This window comes from Sinohyriopsis cumingii, unplaced genomic scaffold, assembly GCF_028554795.1.
Source record: "Sinohyriopsis cumingii isolate HCF-2022 unplaced genomic scaffold, ASM2855479v2 utg000160l, whole genome shotgun sequence".
Classification (NCBI taxonomy): domain Eukaryota; kingdom Metazoa; phylum Mollusca; class Bivalvia; order Unionida; family Unionidae; genus Sinohyriopsis; species Sinohyriopsis cumingii.
In genome coordinates this window covers 9,794,436-9,815,861 of record NW_028315873.1, presented here as the reverse complement: position 1 = coordinate 9,815,861, position 21,426 = coordinate 9,794,436, and the positions used below count along the sequence as shown (strand labels likewise).

Below are 21,426 nucleotides of genomic sequence, written 5' to 3'. Positions count from 1 at the left end.
TATTGCAACAAACGAACTTATTGTCGTATGGTATTTCTTCGATCCCGTGTATCTACTATATCTACTATCAATTCAAAACAGCATACGCCTCAAATCAACTGTTTATTACTGATAAGTTGATATCTTAAGTGCCCTCATTTCTTGTTTATATTTTTTATCTCGTCTAAATTTCGCATTGATAAGATTCATATTATATTTTTTTTATTGATTATGTGATGCATGCTGATTTACGTTGTAATTATAGAATTAATTTTGTATGAGCGGGCCACACAATATATATATATATATATATATATATATATATATATATATATATATATATATATATATATATATCTGGCCTGCGGAAATATTTTGTGTGTGTCTGTATTTATGCGTGTTTTGTTCATGAGGTTGTATGCTGAGGACAAAGTACAAAGTCTTATCAGATTAAATGATATAACTTGTGGTGTGTGTATTACTTTTGTTGCTATATTTAATATTATGTATTGACCGAGTGAGCTCGTCAGGCTTGCCTTATTTGTATAATAATTTTTAACATTTGTGTGTTATATGAAACAAATACATTTTGAAATATGTTTCAAAAATTGGCTTTGTGTATTAAACCAATTTCTACTACTATCCAGTATCCCATACTATTCTTCCAATAGCAAACTGGGTTTTGAAAACGGTCAACGAAAGACAGAATGATTTGACACGCCATTCTCGCATGTTTCTGTGCATTTCGGCCATTATCGCGCATAATTCACGGTAGTTACAGTTAAACTATACATCTGTTTCACCTGCTCGTTTGCGGAAATCTCATACATCACGGAACTTAAGATAATAGGAAAACTGTATTTATTGATAACTACAATATAATAATCAAATTAATAAATCATTATTACTATGTATTCATTATTAATAGCTGAAGAATAAACTCATGTATAAATTGGAATACACGCTGTTAATAATAAATTATTTTTACTTTCCAACATACGCAGTTTCCAGCTTCATTTTAATTTGATGTTGCATCACTTGCAGAAAAGAACGTATATATTAATTTATTATATAACTAATATTAAATGTTACAGATATGAATTATACATACAGAACCGATATACACTAAGGAAAATACGATATAATTGAAGTACGTTTCGGTGTTTGTATTACGTTCCGGCGTTTTGGTGCGTTTCGGTGTTTCTATGCACCCCTAAATATCAAGGATCAGTTCTACATATTTTATCTTCAACATTTTCAGTGAAAATATTTTCAAAGTTCTGATCCGAATTACAGCTAGAAGACAACATCATTAATTTCTAGTCCAAAAATTAGACATTCTATAGAACTAATCCCCCGGGTTGTGGTGTGAAGATTTTTTTTTTTTTGATACTGCAGTCAAACTTGCTTGAAGAGATTAAATGTATTACTACTCTACAAAATGACACTGTTCAACTATCAAACCGTACAGCCAACCATCCGTACTTACCCATACAGCCATCGACCCATCCACTGACTTTTTCACGTTTTCAATCATTTTTCCAATGCAGTTCATTGTTATACATCGAAGATGTATCAAACAGTATGTATGATTTTTTGCAGTAATATGTGAGCCAGTGTGTGTGTGTGTGTGTGTGTGTGAAATAGAGAGCGAAATGAATACATTTTTCGTCATAGCTACCCGTTTAATAGCATTGGGCAGATACCAATTGTATACTTTGTTCACGATCGTGCCTAAGATGTTATGAAGTTTGTTCACTGTACTAGTACCTTATAATGTCACATAGTAATCATCGATGTGGTGGATTTTTCTGATTTTGTTTACGTATTGCAGTTGCATAGACTTGTTACGAATTCACACTCAAGAAAGCTAATTATCATATACTCACTTAAAAGTTAGAGCCAACTGTAAAACAAAACAACATTGACCTTGATCAGAGTGTGCGGTTTGCAGTCGAATCTAGTTTAGAAACTATTGCAACATACTCTTAGAACGTGTACTTTTCAATATGTATTATTAGAATCCTATTTAAATGGAAGGATTAATTGATGGATGGGAATTCGAAAAAAATAAAACGTCAGATGAGGTAAAGAAAATAATTCAAGTAAGAAATTGATACCACATTTACAATATAATCGTTTTCACAAACATTTGCTCTCATTAACATCTCACATGAGTATGAACATAGAGGTTGGATAGTAATTGTAGAGAAAGCTACACAGGAAGTAACAAGCATGTAGTACGAAAAAAAAAAAGTAAATCTAAACTGTGGACAAGTGTAAATGACAGGAGATTATAAATAAGTAAATAAGTAGGGTAAAAGAATATATGTTGAAAAGAAAATAATATGGAAGTTATTAAAACATAAATTTGGTATAAAATAAATAAATACTTAAATGAGATAATAAATCTAAACTTACCTTCAGAAAATATGTAATAGAATGTACAATATTGCCAGTTGTATATATTTATAGAGGAATTAGTTGTTTTGTGTGAGTTTTAATTCTGTTTCAGTCCTTTTACTTGGATGCATGATGTCTATTCTTCAAAACCTCCTGTTCGATTATTAATGATTAATAACTCATTTGTTATAAAAGCGTGCTTTTTTCTCAATGCTTCTTCTCTAGAAATGGATTAGAATTCAGAATTGTTTCGTTCATGCATGACAATCTTTTTAAAGTGACTGTCAAATGTTTAGGATTTTGTCAGAGATTGAAAACGTTAATAAATGAACTGATGGTATATTGGTATACTGATATTTTGACAAACAAGTGAAGAGAATAGTCACTTAGAGAAAATTTGTTTAATAACATTCGAAAATCGACTGAGTGATTCATAATATTCCGTGGTTGGTCCTTGTCAACATACGTGACTAATGGGGGGGGGGATCCTTGTTCAAAAGTCACTTGACTGAGCAATACTGGGCGTTTAGTGTCGAATATAGTCAGATCATTAGCACATACATCTAAGCTTATTTCATCTGCACAACCAGAATAGTACGTAGCATAAGAACGCTTTTATCAATAAAAGTAGATGTCAGGCCACACGCAAGCGGCATGCGAGAATAGCACACCTAGTACTGTCCAATCGTCTTGAAATTGATTGACGTGTTATCACATCTTGACAAGGATTAAAACCTATCGCACACTTGTGGCATGAAATCGGCTTCAGAACAAAACAAACGATCGATTATTTGGAAAGTCGAAGACCAGAAAAAGAAGAAAGTGAGAAGCGCTGCAGTTTTTGGTCAACTAAGATGGACTGCAAGACTGATTCGTTTTAAACAAGTTAGTGGACATCACATTTTTTCATAAATTGATCGAAAGGCATGTGAAGTGGAAGAAGTTTGTATCCAGAGTCACAAAACTTTGAAAGAATATCTACCCAATATATTTTTATTGGTCTGCAGCATCACAAGTAGTTGCTATTAGAAGAAGAATTGAACAACATACCGTTTAAACAACGTATTCCCTTCATCTCTCCACAAACTAAGAAAGCAACAACCACGGTGAATGTATTGTGGAGAACGTGTTCATAAAAATAATTAGATCTTTGCGGCGCATTGTGTCATTGGAGAAACTATTGCTAACATGAGTCTGAAACAAGGAGAGATAGATAACCGTGGATTATTGTACTCCGTTGTTGTATTGACCATCTTCTATCTAATCAAATTAGAATTGTGCACGCTATTTCTTTCTACTATCGAGTTTGAAGTGGTAGGATAATGCGAGGATTAGATTTCGTCCGAATAAGAGATACTTGTACCTGAACGTTAAAGACAATTTCCTTATGTGATGAAATGAAGACAATGACACACATCTCGATACATTTTCTGTGGGGAAACATAATATCATGGGTGCTTTCTGCTATACCGAGTTGACTGACGATGGTTGTGCTGACAATGCTGCTTTTAACAACCGCCAGAAGAAAATCAAACAAGCTTAGAAATGATTGATCATTAACACTCGGACATGTGGTCGCAAGAGACGTATTTGTAGGAAAAGAAGAACATCGCTTAGTCTCCTGTTATGTCTGTCACTTTGCTGACAGAATCACATTCCTGACCATATAACCTTGATATTATTGTTTGACGGACTAGCGTAACAACATACAAAACGAGATATACTTGATGATGAGTCGATGAGAAACGTTGAATAGGTATTTGGAAGAAATTACGTGCATTCATGCCAGACGAGATCTCGAAAGAACGGTATACAGGTTCAAGCGACATTGGCCTACCTCCGGTGAGAACGATGGATTCGAGATACTCTAAAGAACTGTAATAATAAAGTATACTGGCATCCCGTTCATCTACTTACTTGAAAAATCGCTTTAAAAACAATGTCAAGGGTGAAATCATTACTTATCATCATCTGTGATAAACAAAAGGAATAAATCGGGACTTGATTACCTTCTGCCCACAGATCGTACACATCGTCTTAGTACTTAGTACCCAGTAGGGTTAGGTAAAGATGAACGGGTTCATCGCAAATCTAAATGGACGTCAAACTTATGTCATCAACACAGACAACAATCATGGATCAGGAAGAGTTTCCAACGACATCAGCGTGGAATGGCTTGATTCATTTGGAATATCTCCCAAAGACCCGTGCTTGTAAGCTGGACTGACATGCATATAAATAAAAGTTAAAGACCCGTGCTTGTATGCTGGAATGGTCAAATACATTTAACAAACTAGCTACATTTGTCATTAACATGTTGGAAACGTTTAGAAGATGATAATATATACGACTAATTTAATTTTTGTTAAATAGCTGAATAAACTCCCATGAGCAAATATTTGGTGCTTGTACACTATATCATAAACAGCTTCTAATACTGCCGAGGTAGATGGACGGACAAATGTTTTGGCAAAGTGGGGTTGCGAAGAAAGAAAGAGTATTATTTAAAAATATAAATCATCGCTTGGAGTTCAGTTCAGGTATGACTGATTTCCAGTTGACTATAATATGACTGTCATGTGAATTTAAATACTGCTTTGTTTTCAATCGACCACCCATTTAACGCAGATCACAATTATTTTAGACGCACATTCATGGACATCTTATGACATAATATGTTCAAGTAATTCACTAATGAAGCAAGTACACGAACATCTTAGTAAAGTCCAACGCTAGTTACGTTCTAGTTAATGGGTTCGGCATCCCAATGTTTAAGAGATGAATAGACAGTGTGGTTTGAATCATATGAATTTTGCGTTCTCTATAAACATTTGATCACAAAGAAACAACCGAGATGTCCCGAGCCTTACATCCACAATCTGCAATCAGTAATAATTTCTGACTCGTGTGTTACTTACACTAAAATAAAATAATATATTGTTTTATGTTTGAGTCATTCTATTTTGAATTTCCAATAATAAAGTAGCATCAATGTAATGCAGATGTTTATCACTCGGCCTCTTATAAACTTTAAGAGTACGGAAAAGGTGGACTTTGAATCACTTGATACAGCACTTCGTGTTGCAAAACTGGAGGGAAATGGCAAAGAATTAACAGATTTGAACGGTCGATGATTTTTCAAGTTTGCATTGATGCTATGTACCATCTAATTAAACAGAACGTGTATTAACTTTTTTACTCGAAATAATAAACTGCAAACTGCTATTAATCTCTCTGTGGGAAAAAATTATAACAAAAACCGTTTAGCATTCGTCTTTATATAGAAATGATAGAACCCGTTCCATGAATTGAAGTACCAGCGAAAATGCCATTTGGCAAAACAGCACGACAATCAAAATTTTTAAAAAAAAACTGTTATTTGACGGTTGGTTGATTTGGACAGGTAATATAGGAACAAAAGCGTTGATAATGGGAATATCATATTTATTAGCAAGAAAAATAAAAACCATAAGGATCAGCGTGGTTAATAGTTACGAATGAGACACGTTGTTTGCCTATATGATTTGTTATATTACTCTCAAAACAGACAATTACAGACACTTTTCACGATGCAGTTCAAATTTCGTTACATCTTGTCATTTCATTTCCAGTTAAGTTCAAATTTTCTTTCTTTGTATATTCTTCTTCTTCTTCTTCTTCTTCTTATTATTATTATTATTATTATTATTATTATTATTATTATTATTATTATCATTATTATTATTAATTTATTTATATAAATAAATAAAAATAATTGTTTTAGCTTGTCGAGGTAATTGTGACCACATCTCTATAATCACTGATTGTCCATTTATCACTTCATGCATTGCATTAATTTGATATCCGTCAGGCAATCAATCGATCCCCATAGTGGAAAGTTTATTCTAAGATATTCAGCTGACAGAGCATTGCCTAAATTGTAAAATCGTTGTAAAGAAAAGCTGCCAAAACTGACATAAAATGTAGGTCATTTGAATGAGAAAACTTTGGCTGATTTTTCAATCGTAACTAGTAGCAACTAGAAGTATAAATAAATTCAAGTTATTTATATTATGCAGTGTTCAACCATGGGGATGGGGAGTAAACAATCAATAGATATATTAGTTATCATAAAGACGCATTCAAGCGTTTTACCTGAATCGATGTACACGCGTGTCCCAGTCTAAGTTATTAGCGAACTTGAACGGACGAACATCACGTTACCAGTTTTGTTTATGTTGATAAATCATGAGGTAGACGAGAAGGAATAATTCATTATAGCTCTCTTAACGATAAAACGATAGTTTTATTTCATTATCCATTACTGTAAACCCAATCTGCTATTTGAATTAAGAGCCAGTTATTGAGCTACGAATTCATGTACAACGGTATACATTATTTACATGTTACAAGTCTATGAGCTTGAAATAAGTAACATAAAAGAGTGAAGACAACAAGCTTTGTAAAAGTAAACAAATAATTTATTTCCCTAAAATACTAAGCGCAAAATAAGAAAAGTAGCTTATGGCATTGCGAATTTAGTCCGAAAATAATCCAAGAATTAAAAAACACAAGTCCCATCAATGAAATGTTCTAAGTGAATCGAGTTCAAATTCCAATAGTATACAAGACTTCTGTAATCGTCAGCGTTGTACTATTGATTCAACAGTCTCTTGTTGAATCACAGAAAATATTATTCCATTTTGTTTTACATCTGTATAAATTTCAAGGAATGTCTTTGTCTAAGAATTAACAGAGCACTATGCATTTCCAGGGAAACTAATCACTTTAAAATTCAATAATTGAGGAAAATAAAAAAAATTCAGCCCAAACTGAACACAACATAAAACAACTATAGTTCTCAAGTGTTAAGGCATAACGAATAGAAATGCTTATCATAACATCAGCTATAAACCTAACTACAACGCAAAACAGATTCCGGTATGGGGGTCAAGAGTTTTACCTTCTGGACGAAATGGAAGCTTGTTACATGATAAATATCACGTGGATCAGATGTGACATTGACTCAACTAACGATTTTTACTTTTGGAAAGAAAACAAATGTATTTTACAAAAAGTGTCACTGATTGTGAAACAAGTTCAGCGAAAAGATAAAATGTATCATTTTTATTAGTTATTTATATCGAAAATTAAAAAATTGAAAAAATCAGTCAGAACTGAAATCTATTCTGAACAATATCAAATCCATCGAACAAAATTACATTACAGTAGCATGTAATGGAGCAAATATGTATTAAATAAAACAGACAAATGATTAAATTATATATACAGAACAGTTCCCCCATGAAAGAGAAATAAAGATGTATACACTAATGCTTTCTTTTACCATACGTCAGTTATACATGTGGTTTATATAAAAAATAACATAAGAAAAATCACATGACTGATACAAAGTATATATGAAATAATACATTTCTATACACGGGAAAGTGCAACTGATCTTAAATTATCTTTTCCGTTGATGTGTCTGATGTCAATATTATATTTCTGTAACAATAAATTCCACATTAATACAATTTGATTTGCTTTTCATCTTGTCGATGAAAGTAAGTGGTGGGAATGATCATTTAACACAATAATTGCAGAAGGAGCTGAACTAATGTAACCATCAAAGTGTTGCCATGCCAATATTAAAGCCAAAGATTTCTTCCCTATTGTAGAATAATTACTCTGATGCTTATTTAATTTCTTAGAAAAAATAACAGACGGGGTGATCAACACTGTTTTTATCTTCTTGAATCAATATTTCTCCAACCCCAACATCACTTGCATCAAATGACAGTTTAAATAATTGACTTAAATTTGGAGCTCTAAGAACTGGTGCACTTTTAAGTATAGCCTTTATCTTTTTAAAAGCCTGCTGACATTGTTCAGTCCGAATAAACATGGTTTTCTTACTCAATCAATTTGTTAGATGTGCAGCAATCATGGGAAAATTGGAACAAAGTTTCCGATAGTATCCAGCCATACGCCAAAATCGCATCTATTGTTTTTTACTGATAGGCAAAGGGAATTCAGAGACAGACTTGACGTTAGCATCCATATGTTTAACTTGTCCATGTCCGACGATATATCCGAGAAATGTTACACAAGCACGGCAAAACTCACTTTCGGATAAATCAATTGTCAAACTTACATCAGTGAGCCTGTCAAAGAATTTACAAACTGTTCTTTCCAGGCGTCGTTGTTGATGACGACATCATCGATGTAAGCATCAAAATGTCTAGACCAGAGGTAATCATGTTCATTAACCGTTGAAAAGTACTTGGCGAACCCCTCTTCCCTAACAACATCACTTTATATTGATAAATTCCATTTGGAGTCACGAATGCCGAAATTTCCTTTACCCTTTCTGTCAGTGGAATTTTCCAAAATCCTTTTAGAAAGTCAAATTTAATGACATATTTTGCATTTCCAATTTTACTAAAGCAGTCATCGATTATTGGTAATGGAAATGAATCTGTTTTAGTCACAATTTTCACTTTTCTGTAATATGTGCACATGCGGAAAGTTTAATCTGGTTTCGGAGCAAGTATACATGGTGAACTCTAGTCACTTTTACTCGGGTCCATGAAACCATTTTCCAGCAAAGACTGAATTTCTTTTTTCAAGTATTCATGTTTGACAGGGTTCATCCTGTACGGGTCTTGTTTCACAGATGTTGAATTTACAATTTCAATCTCATGGTAAATATTTTTTTGGAGTAACATCTGGAAATAGGAGATCATATTCAAGTAATAACTGTTTGAGTTCATTAATTTCTTCCTGATGCAATGTTAATATTTCTGGTCCAGATTATTCACAATTTCTGAATTCCAAAGATTCGTCACTCCAAAATCAGTAGAGTCCGATGGTATTACTTCATTTAAATCCTCAATGAGTGGGGTATGTATAACTAAATTAATTGCATGTTTACCTGGATATCTCTATCAAGGTACTGGCACTCCTATAATTTATTTTCATCCCATGAGTACTATTATTATACTTTAACTCAGTCATCTTCTTCTTAAGTTTCTAAGGGCCGTAATACGTAATCTGAATAAAATTTTAAAGAATGAACAAGAGAGACAGAACTCTATTACCAGACTCAAACGTTCTCTCTACCGTAGTTCTGTCAAACCAACATTTCACTCTTGACTGGAATTGTTGCATGCCAAATTCAAGCAAAATGGCTGGAGAATTCCAGACCTAAAATTTTACCCTTGACCAGATTGGACAGATTGGGGAAGGCCAAATTGAGTTGGAAAAAAAAAAAAACGTTATCAAAGCTTTTACTATTGTTTTAGTTTTAATGTTCCTCAAACAAATTGCCTCTGGGAATCTTGTTGACGAACACATAATGGTCAAAAGGTATTGGTCACTTGACTTGGTCTCAGGTGAGGGACTAACGTAATATATCATTATTCTGCTAAATGGTTCGTCGAATGCAGGAATAGGTTGCAGATGAACCTTAGGTATCTTCTGATTGGCTTTTCCTACCATTGGACAAGTATGACAGGTATTTATACACATAACGTTTAATTTTTGACCAGTATACGTGATTCAAGATCTTGTGATAAGTCTTATTAATCCCCAAATGACCAGCCAACGGAGTTTCATGGGCTAGACTAAGCATGTCCTGTCTGTATGATTTTGGAACTACTGTTTGATATTTCACCGACTACTCGTCACCATCTGGGATCTCGGGAGGTCTCCATTTTCTTATAAGAATTCCAGTTTTAATGAAATAACAGCCAGGTACTTCCGTGGCTTCCGTTTCACTAATAGCCCTTTGAAACAAACAGGACATCTCAGGATCTTTTTCCTGTTCAACGAAAATGATTGTCGTTTGTCATCCTGATTAAAATAAAGAGAATAAGTAGTTAAAAGAGGATCACCGTTATCAATACCTTTTGATTGATCCAAACAAGGAGTGAAAGCAACCTCATCAAAAATCTGTCCGTTACATGTGTCAGCTAAAGGAATACGTTTCTGATCAACATTATTCTCAAGTGCTTTATTTGTCATGGCTCTAGTAACTGCACAATCTGGGTATAAATCAGGGAATACTTTTTCAATAGGATCGACTTTCCGATCCAAACAAGGCTTGTCAGTTACAAGTGGATCTCCAACCAGGTCGTTGCCTAGTAATGTTCCCACTGTCTTGAAACTAAATCTAATGACAAATTTACACAATGAAGATGAACATTAACAAAGCCGGACTCTACTCCCTGATTACAAATACTCTGATTAGAAGACAACCTCTAAAGAAGCAAAGTACTTGATAATACAAGACTCTGAGAAGCTCCTGTGTCCCTTAAAATTTTAATAAAGATAGGATTGGATGAATCACCCAAGAGTGATATAGAACCCTTCAACATGAATGGTTGATAATTCTCCATAATGAAATCAGACTGGGATTTATTAGACCAAACAAATGTATTGCTTTGAATACAAGACCGTGACCTTGACCTCTTAGAAATAAGAGCATTTGGAATAGGTTTGTCTTGCTTCTGATGCTTATTTTTCAATTTGTGATAATTTGAAATAACGTGTCCTTTCTTTCTGCTATATGTACACGTAGGATGTGATGAGATATGATTTGGATTTTTAACGTAGCTTTAACAATTTTTCAGTCATATCGCTACGATGTCTGCAATGTGGCAGTTTATAGTGATGTCTAGCACTGGGGCATCATGCCGCAGACATGTAGCATGATGTCCCACCCAGTCACATTATCCTGACACCGGGCCGACCAGTCCTAACACTAACCTCTTAATGCTGAACGCCAAGCGAGGCAGCTGTTAGTACCATTTTTGTAAGTCTTTGGTATGACTCGGCCGGGGATCGAACCCACGACCTCCCGCATCCGAGGCGGACGCCTTAACCACTAGGCCACCGGAGCGGTCATGTACACGTAGGAAGTGATAAGGATTTTTCATCAAGAGTATCAGAGGATTGATTTCAAAAAGTTGTGCCAGTTTGAAATTTGGCAGGGCTCGTGTTAGGCTTAAGTACTTTTCAACCAGACGACGGCTGAGTGGAAGACTTACTTACAAAGGAAACTGTATGAGCTAAAGAATACTCGTCAGCAGTACGAGTGGCATTGTCCATGGTTTCGACCTCATGCTCATCAAAATAAGTCTTAATGTCACTATGGATACAGCTCGGTAACTCTTCAAGTAATAAAAGTTGTCTCAGATTTTCATAATCTTTATTAACCATTTTAGAGGAGTACCGTCTATCGAATTGTCCTGCTTGATCCCATGCAAATCCGACATAGGTCTGGTCAGTTGATTTTCTAGAATTCCTGAAACACTGTCGATAATCCTCGGGTACCAACTCATAACACTTTACGATATAGTCCTTAACCAAAACATAATCAGTACTCTGCTGAAGTGAGAGTGAAATGTAAATATCACGAGCTTATCCAGTAACTACACATTGCAATAATAGAGTCCAGAACTCTCTTGGCCACTTTAAATTTTCAGCGATTTTCTCAAAATGAATAAAATATTGATCTACTTCTTTTTCTAAAAAAGGAGGTATTAATTTGATATTTCTTAAAACATCAAAAGTGGGGGAGCGTTTTTCCTTTGTCAGCTCTATTTCTTTAAACTTAATCTGAAATTCCATTTTTTCTTATCTCCTTTTATTTGCCAGCCTTTCTCTCTCCTCCTTTTGCAATTGTAACTTTGTTTATCTTTTTTTTGTAACTGCATTTATTTTTGTAACTGCATTGATTATTTCTGTAACTGCATTTGCATTTGTCTCTCTCTTCTCTTTCCCCAAGCTGCAACTGTATTTGTTTTTCTCTCTCTCTCGTCTTTCTCCTTTTACATCTTCATCATTTCTACCTGTAACTGAATCTGTCGTATCTTTAATTCCAAGGTTTTTAGCTGTATTTCCATTTTCAAAACTTCTGTCCTGAGTAAAAGTAAAAGAATACTACTTTTGATGTTATTTTAAAAAGCCTCTTCATTTCACTAAAGATTTCTAAAATTTGAAATAATACTTGGGATTTAATTTCGAAACAAGGGAAATTTAAATTTGAAAACAAAGTTTTCTTAAATATTTTAGCCAATGTTTGTATATTCTAAGAACGATCTGTCCAATTTTCTGTTACGAGTCTATGCTCTTGAAATAAGTAGTAGAAAAGAGTGAAGATAGCAAGCTTTGTAAAATTAAACGATAATTTATTTCCCTAAAATATAAAGTGAAAAATAAGAAAAGGTAATTATGGTATTACAAATTTAGTCCAAAATAGTCCAAGAATTGAGAAAACACAAGTCCATTCAATGAAACGTTCTAAGTGATTCAGAGTACCAATCATGATGAAATCCAAGATGGAAGGCGATGACGTCTGTAATAGGCAGCGTTGTACTGATGTGTCAACAGTCTCGTGTTGAATCTCAGAAAATATTATTCGTTTGTTGAATTCTGTATAATTTCCAAGGAATGCCTTTGTCCAAGAATGATCAGAACACTTAGGTATTTCAAAGGAACATAATCTCTATAAATTGCAATAACTCGAAGAAAATAAACATAAAAAACTCATCCCAAACTGGACACAACAGAAAACAAATTGACATCTCAAGTGTTAAGGCACAACTAATAGAAATATAATCATAACATCAGCTATTAAACTAACTAAAACGCAAAACACATTCCAGGATGGAGGTGAAGAGTTCAACCTTCTGGATGAAATGGAAGCTTGTTACATTATAAATATCACGTGAATCAGCTGTGTGACCTTGATTCAACTTAACGTTTCTTACTCTGAGAAAGAAAACAAAACATAACAAGTTGTTTACCAAAACTGTCACTGATTGTGAAACAAGGACACCGAGAAGATATATTGTATTATTTATTAGTTCTTTACGTCAACATTAAAACAAATTTTAAAAAATCAGTCAAAACTGTATTCTAATGTGGACAATATCAAATCCAGTAAACAAAAATATATTACAGTAGCATGTAATGGAAGAAAAAATGTAAATCTAACAGACCAATAATTGAATTACAATTACATAACATACGGATCTTCAAATTTCCCTTATTAGCGTTACAGAACGTAACCAGAAATCCAACGATACGTACACAAAATTGTTATTACAGATTGCTGTCAGTAAAAGCACCTTTGCGTTTCAGTCATTAACTTCATAAATTATTTGGGTGACATTTTTCAGAATAAAATCTTGGTTTGTTGCATGATGAATGTTATGAACATACATCACTGTCAATATTTCAAATTGTTAACTCTGAAGGAATGGTATTATCTGAGAACAAATTGTTTATATCTCAAGGTGTTTAACATCCTTGAATGCCTTATGTTGTTAAATTGGACCATGATATCCAAGAGATGAGTTAAAACATCATAATTTTCTCGAAGTTAGAAATCGATACAAAAAGAGTGATGATTTGAAAATAAATTTACATATTTAATAACATTGGCTTGAGAAGATAAGACGTTCTTAAATATTAAATCCAACAATCGTTTCTGGGTAACTGTTTGGTAGCTGGCGCTGCGTGAGAATCCACTAGATTTGACAACTTCTGAGCATGTCCGCCGAGCTGTAACTAGTTATGACGGTTTTAACATGCTACAGTTGACCTCAGAGAGAAGAATAGTTTGTATAAGTGACGTCATCTGTTAAATATAATCTCTGGCAAGTCGTAGTTGTCTCATAAGTGGCATCATCACCATGTTCTATTTGCAAACGAGTCCCTTGAAATCACCAGTATGTTTAACGGTACGAGTGCATATTTTGGGCAAGGAGTTTGGTGTAAAAATCTACATCTAGTTTTGCGCCAAAGGTGACATTGCAAACTGTACATTTTAGTGTTTGACGAACGGTCTTAGTTCTTGTTCGTATTGCCCAGAACTGTAACAACCCTAAAGATTGTAAAGATTCCCATGAACAGATAAAGTTACGCCTGTGTCTATTCCCACCAAAGGGAGAGGAAGGCCATGTTATTGCCCATAATATACGGGAACTTATTACAGATCATGGCAATTCACATTCGTTTCTTGACTTTGTTATTACTAAACCAGCACATAGAAAGACTTAGCAGACTAACTGACAGATAACAATCTTCTTCTTTTCCGAATAGTAACGAATGTGACCTACAAATTCATTCTGTGTGCTATTTTCGTAGTCTCTTGGAGATACCAGACTAAGTATCCTTCCACTGTAACTTTGATGCAGCCATTATTTCATAGCTACACCAAAGTTGTTAAAATATGTCTCTGCCACAAAGCGTGGCTGAGGGATATTGTCCCAGATTTGGTTAAAATAGTCGTCATTGAAATTCAACTTCTCACTATGACATCAGAGATTCGTTCAAATCATAATTTCTGCTTGAAGACGGCACTACTAAACAAGGATCAATAGATACGGAATTAATCCAGTAGACACGCTTTTGCTGGCACGACAAGCTGCAGCAAGACACACTAAGTTTTAATTCCACGCAAACTCTTTGCCCTTAAAATAATCCTGTATCACTCATAGTACTGTTTTGTTACAGAACTCTGTCGATTGCTGTTTGTGTTTCTTGAGGTAATCCTTATTTTCTTATTATCCAAACATTATTCTTAGAAATTTTAGTTCTATAAATTTCTACTCTCTTTCTAGTGAATGGAATCAGTTCACCTATTCTGCATTCACTATCTTCCGAGTGCAAGTTTCAGCAACCTGGTCGTGGATCGAATATACTTCACATCATTCTCTAAAATGATCAGTTAATGCTATAACGTACCAGTTCATTTTGCGGGATCTAACCACAGCTTCTAATATGTCCAGTGACAGTCTGTCAAGCGGCGAGCCGACATTCATATCCCGCTAAGACACGAGGGCTTGTTTTATGCCGCGATTGTACAAATTTTCTGCATTAACATCCCATGCATATTATCTATGTCATTTCTGCACGTAAATGGAACTTGCATTGATCAAAAGATGGAGGTGGGGCCGGGCTATGTCATATACGTCCTCAATTAAACAACGTAATGCCATATGTGAACATCGTAATAAGTATATTGCAATGTGTTCAAATGTCCTGCCAACGTAATATGAACATCACCTAATTTAACAATGGAGAATGTGTTTTGAGTCAAACTTGATTTTAAGACAACAGAATGCTGAAAATAAACAGAACATTAAAGCCTACTAGATCTAGTTGGTTTTCAAGATCTGAAGCAAAATACTATACAAGAGAAATCTAATTTATATTTCATTTATTCGCAGTGTTTTCTAAACTTCACTCGTAGTCCATTGAAAGAAGACATAGCAGTGAGGCACAACAAACTCTATCAACTGTGAATGTATCCTGAGCAAGTATTGTTACCATGAATAATTTTATAGCGTTCTTAAACTCTATGATCACAATGTATTGCTACGATGTTAATTAGAATCAATCGAAGAATTATTACGGTATGAACAGCTAGAACATGGCACACAGTGTGCGTACATAAGCTATTTAGTATCTTGGTTTTATCACGTCGAGCAGTAATTGAAAATGAGTTTCTTATATAAATTGAAAAGTTAGATGTACCAAGTGTACCAAATTGATACAATTGCCACATAGGAAAAGTAGTGGAACAAATGCCAAACTTCTCCTCGAAATCAAACCAAGCACGAAATACAATGCAGCATATATAGTGCCAAACATGGGAGATTAGCATGGTACTACGGTATGGCGAATTAAACAATACGACTCTTATTTTACGTTTAGGCTCGAATAAACAGAAACACAAGATAAAGTGAAGACAACAAGCTTTGGAAGATACAATGATTTATTTCCATGGAAAAATTCTGTAAAAATGAAAAACTATGAACTTCCGGTTTTATAGAATCAATCCAAAAGTAATCCAAGAATAACATTTTTGAAGTCCTAATAATAAAATTCTCTAATGATTTCATGTTCGAGTCCCGACAAAGAATCCAAGATGGAGGACGATGTCGTATGCTGTAATATGCAGTGTTGAAGTCTACAGTTCCTTGTAGAAACAAGAAATATCACTCAGGGTTTGGAAATCTGAAAACATTTTTTATAAGAGCTGTCATTGTTCAATAATCTCACATGAGCACTCGTATTTTAGGAGAAAAAAAGAAGAATTAATCATTTTGAAACCAATGAATGTGAAATAAATCGAGCAGCACAACATACAACTTGCTGTGTTAGAGCACAACTACTACTGAGAATATCTCCCCCAAAACAAAGGTTATATATATTTCTAAAACGCAAAAAGGGTGTCACGTGATCATGTCCCAGAAAGATGTCGAAATTATGTACCTGTTAAAAATCACGTACACCCAGTTTGGCCCTGACAGAAACCAATCGTTTGACTCTAACAAACAAAATATTAAAACATGTTTACATCTTAAACACGTAGTCCCATCATGACCTCGACAACAACCAATCAGTTTAAAATTAAAATAGAACTTATTTACGTCGTTGCAACTAATTTTGAATCAATTTCAGAATCTAGATCAACACTTGGTGTTTACAAAACGAACAGTTAAGGTCTGTATATTTTCTGAAAATTATCATCTCTAGTGAACAAATTTACATTACAATAGCATGTAATGAAAAATAAATAAAACGTAAAACTGACAATTAAATTGAAATATATATATATATATATATATATATATATATATATATATATATATATATATATATATATATATATATTAAATCAGTTATAATTAAATCGAATATACGTAACAAGAAGATCAAAATGAATAAAAATTATACGTAAATGGGGATAAATAGTAAATAAACGAGCAATGTATTGGCACAAAAGAAGCAAATTCAACATTAATTTCTTTATTTTAAATAATTTGCTCCAGATGGTGTTTTAAACATATTTAGTATAGGACCCTACCTTTGTTCTGCAGCTCAGTTTATGTCTTATTGAAGCGCGACACATATCAAATATTTTACAATACAAATTTGCAACAATGACATTCAATTTTCACATACACGTCACTTAACAGTTGAAAAAGAAATCATCTTATAGTGATAAATATATATCAATGTGACGTGACATTAAGGCAGGGTTATAAAAGCTGGGGAGTGTGGATGGTAAAATATGGATGAAGTATTTCATATTATTATTTTAACAAAGAAACATACATGAGCTATCGAAATAAGTATTCAAGTCTCATGTTTATTTCCAGATGCGATAGCATGTGCTATAGTGTGAAATACGTCTGCTTAGTTATGGCAATTTCAAACTGAGAAGATGCAACCCAGCTTTTATTTATTTTAATCAGTTTAATCTGATCTCCAAGAATTTTAAAATTCCACTACCGCGTGTCCGAGATATCACAATGTTAAAAACAAACACGTGATCAATAAGAAATGGGCCACATTAAATACTATCTAGTTTAAATAAAGTCTAACATAGTTCGTTATCTGCTACTTGGATACACCGATTTAATATAGAACATGTATTACTCATTCACAACTACAAATCATAGGAAGGCAAGGTTACGATGAAAATATAATTATTAAATTGTGCGCAACAGATTCAGCAATTTGATTCTGTTGGATGTGACAGTATATATACGCTACCAGGTATTATGGTAATAAAATGGCTATTGTTGTTGGATGCAAAACCAAATTTAGAAAACTAGGGTTAAACCATGCCATTATTACCGTGGTAACCTAGACAGTTAGTCCAGGGATTTTTCCAGGGGTTATTCTGAAGCTGCACTACAGCTGTGTTAGATGATCAGCTCCTACGCTTTCACGGTTTTAACCCATTCCAACTGTTATTGTTTCATATGGAAAATTTCCAACAAAAATCGAAAGTTACTATTATTCCAAATACCAATCTCACAGTGTAGAGTAGCAACTACAATGCTGCATTGATACGATTCAACGGCAAAGGCATTATAGGAGTATCTACTGAATGAAATAAAGTTTCCAATTTTAGCCTTTTGAAATCCAAATTCTATACATTTTCCTACACCAAATTAATAGTGCAATAAATTATATTATCGACGATTAATAGAGTTTACTGCAGTCTTCAAAATTTAGCAAAATGCTTCACAAAGACTTCGTTTGACAATGCTCATGATACTAAGAATCAATTACAGAGGGGTACAATTAATATACTAATTATTAGCAGAGACGATGAAGATGGAATAGTTAAGATTTAAAAGGTACGATTGTAACGTGCATTCTCCTAGCAAAATAAATCGGGTAAGGTACAAAATAGTAGGAAAAATACAACTTCCAGGTCTCACTGAAACTTTACACATTGAGACAAAAACAAACGTAAATCTAGCACACTTGGTCAAACAAATAACAGTGATGTAAAACTCAGTAATAACCCTATAGTCACTTTAAATGATCCTGAAAAATTAACGGATGCAGCAAATAATAGTTTTCTTTTGTGGAGAGTTGATAACACGTATCAAGTTCATTTAGTAACGATTGATTAACTGACATAGATGGCAATGAAACATGACAAAAAATTGAAGATCTGCAAGAAAAACACTGTCTCATGGGAAGAGTAAAGCGATTTAAGAGGCTCAAACCTTGTTTAAACAGTAATTCATAGCATTATCAACTGTCGAACAAAATCTACCACTAGTAAAGGTAAACATAATTTACCCAACAATAGAAAACGTTTAAGAACCAACTGAACAGAAGATAAACATATAAGATGATGTTTTGGAGTGAGATCTAGAGAAGAAAAGATATGTAATCTTGCAGCCTAAGTTGAAGTAGTTAAATGGTGACATCAGTACCAAAGCAGATAGGACCGTCCATGACCTAAGCAATATTTTTCAACTAGACCGCATACAATGAAACGTTGTTCAGAGTTACAGAAACAGGATGATTTAACAGATATAGCCAAAATAATTCATGACTCCAAAGACAAACTGAATGTTAATGAAAGCATGATCGAGCAAAAGAAAACCTTTGAATTACCCTGGCTTGATTTTAATGATATAATAAAAGCCAAACAATATGATACATCCACTGAGCTGTATATCAAATTGAGGTTGTACGTACTAAAGAGGTTGCAAAAGAGTACGCAGGTGGAGAATTGTTAAATAGCATAGGCAAAGACAATCCATTAGTTAGAAAAATGATGCAGAAGGTCTAAGAAAACTGAGATAGCTGTCCAGCAATGTGCATGTCATTATATGAATGTACTAGGTGTGTTTCTGTCCAGTAACATCAGTTCTACATCACAGACCTGGCCCAAAGTTTGTGCATGATTTGGCAAAGGTCACAGTCAATAAATTTACTTTATCAACATAAAAAACTGATAAATCTTTAGTGGGTATATAATGTTCCATGCATATTACTGTTGTTCATGAGTTGTGACTCTTTCTGGTGATAACGTGTATACTATTTGTCATACTTCTTTTGTGTGCAACTAGCAATTGGTGAATTCTCCAGAAACGTGACAGTGATTATTGAAAGCAGTTGAATATTGCAAATGTTTATTTCATGGGGCCCCGAGTGGCCGAGTGGTTTAAAGCGCTCACCGTTCCGGATCACTGCCATCTCACCTCTGTCTGCGTTGGTTCGAGTCCAAGGCTTGGCTAGCGTGGGTTCGTGGGAAAGCCTGCCAGTAGCTTCTCGTGGGTCGGTGGTTCTTCCCTGGGTTTTCCAGGGTTCTTCCTCCACCAGTTATACTGGCCGCCATGTATAGCCTATCTTGTGCTGAAAAATGGCGTTAAACCCTAGAACAACAACAACAACATGTTTATTTCATTATGCGCTTATAAGTATTTCCAGAGTTACGTCCCTTTCTCAGTCATTGTGTATGCTTTGGACAGTTTGTATATGCATGCCAGGTGTGCTTTATGGACGCAGATCTATTTTTTAAAAAATATTTTTGTCAACATATATGGTATATCTAAAATGTTGGTGAATTATGTTTTTGCAATTGCAAATCCCCTACACCCCCCACATGAGTGTGAAACATCTACCTAGAATGTTTGCTAATGAAAGCTTTCTTTATGGGTAGATGTTTAAAGGTATGCCTTGCAAACACTTTCAATGCAATGAATCATCTTTGTAGAGGTTTGTCTCTTTTGGACCCCAACAGGAGTTCCATCTTACAGACTCCTTGCCTACCTGTGTATATTCCCCTGCCAAAGAAAACCCCCACTTAAGCCACTGGAGCAGTCAGATCAAATAGATGCTGTGTGATAAAATACAAAACTTTGTTTTGGAGTTTGGCTATCATTTGATAAATAATGTATATGAACATTGCCCCGAATAATTTTCTCTAATCTTTCCTAATGAAAGCTTTCTTTATGGGTAGATGTTTAAAAGTATCCCTGGAAATACTCTCAACGCATGATCTTTGTGGATATTTGTCTCCTTGTGCCCCCAATAGTGGTTTCATCCTACAGACCCTTTAATACTTGCTTATACCCTCCCTACCAAACAATATTACTACATCTGCCCCAGAATGGTATTTTAAAGCCAGAACAGCAGTTAAATGGAGGGTTAATATAAGATATGGAACTAAATATTTTGAGATGTACCCATTGTCTAGTAAATTAAGTAGATTTTTTTCTGTTATCCATTTTACGGACTTTAATCTATATGCTAGGGTTGAGAACAAACTATTTCATTTCCTGCTGACAAAATAGCATATGGACTCCTGGTGGGAAGCTATGTTATTAGGTACATACCAGGGAGTGTCCTGTTTTAACCCTATCTGGCTTCCCATTATGGTGGGTGTCTAAAAATCAATTTATTCATTTGCATGGCAGTGGTCACAATTGCAGAGTCTGAGCTGCTAACAAATTAATTTAATCATAATGCTTTACAGCTTGTTCAGGTTAGAGGCAGAGAACCATATAGCTGTCTTTGTTATTTATGTTACAGGCAGAGAGCCATATTGCACAATCTTTATCCATTGGTACAACAGTACCTTACTGTGATGCATTTTTTGTTCATTAAGATTACAGACAGATAGCCATATTGCACAATCTCTATCCATTAGAACAACAGCGCCATGCTGTGACTCAGTCTTTGTTCATTAAGGTTACAGGCAGAGCCATCTAGCATTTCTTTGTCCAT

At 34.3% G+C, this 21,426-nt stretch overlaps 1 non-coding gene across 1 annotated transcript; it reads right to left on the bottom strand.

The window, feature by feature from the left end:
• Positions 1–11,193: 11,193 nt before the first annotated feature.
• Trnap-cgg (transfer RNA proline (anticodon CGG)) lies at positions 11,194–11,270 on the bottom strand. Its single transcript has one exon. It is a non-coding gene; the product is annotated as a tRNA-Pro (tRNA).
• Positions 11,271–21,426: the final 10,156 nt, after the last annotated feature.